This window comes from Terrapene carolina, unplaced genomic scaffold (genome assembly GCF_002925995.2).
Source record: "Terrapene carolina triunguis isolate 2854851 unplaced genomic scaffold, T_m_triunguis-2.0 Scaffold119, whole genome shotgun sequence".
In the NCBI taxonomy this organism is placed as follows: domain Eukaryota; kingdom Metazoa; phylum Chordata; order Testudines; family Emydidae; genus Terrapene; species Terrapene triunguis.
Window position 1 is genome coordinate 2,526,338 of NW_020664470.1, and position 5,420 is coordinate 2,531,757.

General features: G+C 40.9%; 1 pseudogene; it reads left to right on the forward strand.

The window, feature by feature from the left end:
- Positions 1 to 962: 962 nt before the first annotated feature.
- LOC113406690 lies at positions 963 to 1,907 on the forward strand (annotated as a pseudogene).
- Positions 1,908 to 5,420: the final 3,513 nt, after the last annotated feature.

Sequence of the window (5,420 nt, forward strand, 5' to 3'; positions counted from 1 at the left end):
TGGAGAGTTAATGTGCAGCGAGCTCAGCTGTGAATCTACAGCAGACACTGTGGCTACATCTACACTGCACACCACTTGCGGCAACATGTTGGGCATATGCAGCTAAGCACCACAGTGAAGAGGAGGCGGAGTCCACACTGTGGTGTGTAGGTACACATAGCAGTAAAAGGCTTTGGTAGTGGGGAAAGCCTTTACCAGGGGGACATGCCAGTGCGTTTCCCTGCTGTCTCCCCTTTGCCAGAGCCTTTCCCCATTACAGGAGTACCTCACTGTGGTGGGAAAAGGCTCTGGCAGCTCCTTGCTGCATGATACTTACTCTGCAACAAAGAAAGACACCAGCAGTGAGGGGCAGCATGAGAGGGCTCAGGCAACTCCCCCTGCTGGAGCCTTTCCCCACCACTGCAAAATATTCCAGGCACAGGCAGGCAGTATGACACTACACTGCTAACAATAACAGTATTGATGGGAGAAGCACTGCTTAGATGAATACAGAGCTGTGTAGGGTACCTGTTGGGTACGTAGCCTCAGGGTTCAGGCATCTCTTTACCCTACTTGCCTAAGCTGCGCCTCACTGTCTACACAGCTATTTATGCCTGTGCTAGGGGGGTGAAATGTGTATGTATCCTACACACCTCCAAAAGATGTGTAGAGTGTAGACATACCTTAATTGTCTGTGTGGACCATGCTTTTGCCTACTAAATGTTCCCCAGTGTTTTTTTATTTACAGAGCTTTGAAGCAGAAGTTGGTCAATGAGGACTTTTTAGTGAGCAGTAACAATGCATACACTGACACATAGTGTACTGTTGACTCACACCCCAGCTTCCCATGCACTGACTCTCCATCTACACAAGGTCTTTGACAGTCATTACAACAGAATAAAGTGTTACAATGCTGTGTGTTCAATGCTGTGTGTTCAGCATTTTTATCTGCCTGCTGCCGACAGTCACTTTTGTCTTGGCAGATGGGCTTCGTGACTAGTACAGAAACAGAAAACTGAACCAGCGTGCAGGAGTTCATCTTCCTGGGCTTTCCTGGCACTTGGTATTTCCAAACACACTTTGTTGTCTTGTTTTCTGTAACGTACATCCTAACAATTGTTGGGAATGTGTCCATCATAACCTTAGTGTGGATTCACCCACGGCTCCACACCCGCATGTATTTCTTTCTCTGTAATCTCTCCTTCCTGGAGATCTGGTACACCACAGCATATGTTCCCAAGGCCATTGATGTCATGCTGGGGACAAGCCAAACCATTTCTTTCATTATTTGCATCCTGCAATTGTTTTTTCTCCTCTCTATGGGCTCCACAGAATGTTTCCTTCTGCCTGTCATGGCCTATGACTGCTATCTGGCCATATGCCATCCATTGAGATACTCATCCTTTATGAACAACACCTTCTCTGCTCAACTGGCCCTCCTCTCTTGGCTGTGCGGGTTCCTGGCTATCTCTGTGTTGGCATCTCTAATATCTAGGTTGTCTTTCTGTGGCCCTAACATCATCAATCATTTTCTTTGTGATGTAGATTCCTGGATAGCACTCTCCTGCACTGACACCAGCCTTGTTGAGCTTGCAACATTCATTGTCTCAATCATCGTTATTGTGGTCTCATGTGCAATAACCCTGATCTCCTACATTTACATTATCTCCACCATCTTGAGAATCCCATCAGCCCAAGGCCGGCAAAAGGCCTTTTCCACTTGCTTGGCCCATCTCACTGTTGTGACTATCTGGTATGGCTCCATCATTTTTCTGTATGCCAAGCCTTCTGCACAGAACTCATTGGATTTGAACAAAACAATCAACATCTTTAACACTATTGTAACTCCATTATTAAACCCTTTCATTTACACTCTAAGAAACAAAGAGGTGAAGGAAACCTTGGGAAAGGTGTTGAGTGGGATATGAAGTCATTTCCCAACAAGATGGATTTAGTAGAAAGTCAAAAGGACCAAAACATTCTTAAACATCATTTATATAATAGAAAAGTAGGCAACAGCACTGAGACAGAAAATTTCAAAAGACCACCAATTCCTTTTGTCTTAAAATGGGTGTCAGAGACCTAAATCTGACCTCAAATACTAATCCACTTTCTTTGTGCAGATGATGTCTTTCTATCTCTCCGCATTTACAATAATAGCCTGCTATTTTTTTTTCACAGAAGAGATAGACTGTTGTAGACTGTTGACCCCTGACCTGGTCTTGGAGGGTTTGTAATTTTGGGTAAAATATAATATATCTGCTAAGCATGCTTTTAGAAATAATAATGGATGTTTTGGAGCTGTATTGTCAAGCAGAAGAACCAAAATATATGTATTAATAGTAGACTGGCTCTAGGTTTTAAGTATTAAGTGTTAAGGGCTTAGAGTTAGGCCTAGTAGAAGTTGGTAGATGGTATAAGATAACATAGATATTATATGATTTACTGAAGGTTATAGAATGATACGAGCTTTATCTAAGGTTATAAAGTGTAGCAATATGTAGCAATAAACCACAAAGGAACAGATAGTAGCATCTTAGGGACTTTTTGCAATATGAACTGACTGCATTGATGTATCAAAACCACTGGAAAAGGGGCTGACAGAAATGGTTGTGTTAACTGTTAGAAATGTTATGATGGTCAACTGGGACAATACATGTGGACAATCAGAACCCTAAAATTCATCTCCCAGAATACCAAATATGAGACTGGATATGATCAGATATGGTCCCAGATATATGTGGATGGAATGGTAAAAGGGTTTCAAAAGTTTGTCAAATTTATCCCTAGCTGGGACAAAGGGACACAGGGACGATGACATGGGACAACTGGGTAGGAAGCCTAGCCCAGCTCCTTCCTTTTGGGGTGATCTCCAGGTACTTTTCCTTCCATCTTTGTTTCTAATGGTCTCCAACAAATCATAAGTATGCACAATGTATCAACAATGCAGAAAACTACTTTATTATACTTAACTTTTCCTTATACTTATGTATATTGGTATTTCAGTTTTATTTGTCTGTATTAACTAAAGCACATGAAGTTTCTGTGTGTGCTTCACCAACTTCATTTTCATAATGATCTCTAAGTAGCCCCCTAAATAAAGAATGTATGATAATAAAAAAAAATTATAATTGCAACAATTCATCAGGCTACAAGTAAAGGGAATTTTTTTTATGCTGAAGGTTCTAAATTGTTAGGTTTCAAAGTCACTTAACAGGATCTGTATGGATGTATCTACTGTTAATTACATAGTCAGCAAAGGAAACTGCTGAGGTGCTCTGACAGAGTTGGGTGGAGGTTGTTGCCTGATTATTTTTAATAGTTAATAATATTTGTATTGGTTGCCAATTGATCTGATTAATGAACTGGGGGTAAAAGAGTTCTTGTCCCAGAATCAGGCTACACAGAACTAAAACCAATGAGTTCAGTGCCTTGTAGTGTACCTCGAGGTGTATAGCAAAGACACTCACACTGAGGGCAAACATAACCTTAGAGATTTTCATTAGAATCAGTAAGAAAGACAGAAAAGCTCCACACGACATAAACAGATAGGAAAAATACATTATTGGGAATATCTGTGGCATCATTCTTTGAATATGCTTTTAGATTTGCATACTTCCACCATTCCTTGAGGACCAGGTGATAAGAGACCAAGAGCCAGCTCTGTCCCTGGCATGCCAAATGAGTCCAATGGTCCAGGTTCCTGAGTGCCCAAAATTGATGGTAGATAACAATAGAGTTGAAAGATCAAATGATGGGAAGTGCTCCCCATCCGCATGGTGGTTTGCCCTATTATAGAATTGAATATTCATGCTAATGCTCAATCATCCATGTCCAGATATAACTTCCTCACCCTCATAATATTGGGGTGCACTTATCCTATAGGTTAATATATTAATACATATTAATGCCATTTAACTCATTATCATAGCCGTCACCTCTTCCTCAAGCATATTTGTGGTTATCACTTTCATGGTCCTATGGCTGCCGATTACAATTAGGTTTCAACTCCTGTTATTGAGCAAGCTATTCTTAGTTCCCCAAAATCTAAGGGTAACAGTGAGGCCATTTATCTATGCCCAGGGTCACAGGCCTACTTCACTTGACTATACTTATGCTAATTTGCTTAAGCTAATGTCTTACAGGATACAGGCCTGTAGGTTCCTTGCATTATAGTTGAATATAATAAAGGCTAAACTAGCCCAATGGGCTACATTATGGGGTTGAGCCCTTGAATATTAGGGCCTACTTCAGTTCAGGAGCTGTACTGGCTGAGTAGGAGTGTGGCTGGAGATCTGCAGTGTGGCGGCCCCCATGCTATGCCTGGCTCAAGTAAAATCATTGCCCAGTCAGGATGTTCTAGTTAATCCAAAGTAGGGTTGATTAGGCTTAGGGTTGCTGGAGTGAGTGAGTGATGACTTGCTACTTCTGACATCACAATGCTCCCATGGCCTACAGTGCCATATGGGTACGGCCACAAGAAAAGTTGTAGTTGATCTGAAAACTATGAAGCAATTAAGGTTGGAGCAGCTAAATCAAAGGTAGGTTTAGTGGCAAAATCCTGTAAAATTGCTATAGATTCAGGGACAGAGACTGCGTTCCTGTCCCTCCCACCACCAGGCAGCTAGGCCTGCATCAGCAACAAAGTGCACAACCCTCTAGAATTTGTGGGACTCATCCCATGACTAGATCATAGCTGAGCATTTATTTAGCTTGTGGGATGATTTATCCTTCCCATGTAATGAGCACCAGGTCCTGAAATATGTTTAGCTACTAAAGTTACATATGGAGAGCACCCTTATATGCAAACCAAGACCCAGAGTTGAGAGCAACCTCATTTATTAATTTTGATGGGCGCACTGTCATCCCTTATCATTCAACAGAGTTTTAATGTGATGTTTCCTATACATATTCCCATACTGGTTTGTCTTTTAATTGATCTTGTTCGTAGTTTTGAGGTCTAATTTAAATCTACTTTCCAGGCTTTTGTATAGTTGGACACAGCCCATTGTTATTATTACATTGTAAACAAAATTGATTATTGTGTCATTTGTTTTCCCTTATATTGTGGCAAGTCATTTATTTAAAAAAAAATTTAAAAAACCTTAACAGTAAAAGACAACAAAAAGCTAAAATAAAACAAAGAACAATCTATTGTTCCAAAAAAACCCCAAACACCTGTACATATTATTAGTGAGATTCCACAAAAGTAAACAATTTTAATAACAGCGATTCCACGTTTGAGAAAAGTTAGTCTGTGGTTTTCCAAAGTGTCTAGGGGAATTAGGAGCCAAAATGCCCTTGTGCTGGGAAACATGGATAGAATCTGGCTGTAAAGCAGCCAGCTGAGAATTCCATCTTAATCAGAGTATGCGTGGGTTGTCAGGAACAGGGGGATGTTGTCTCTGTTCTTTGTTCTTTGACTACCCTCAACCACTAAA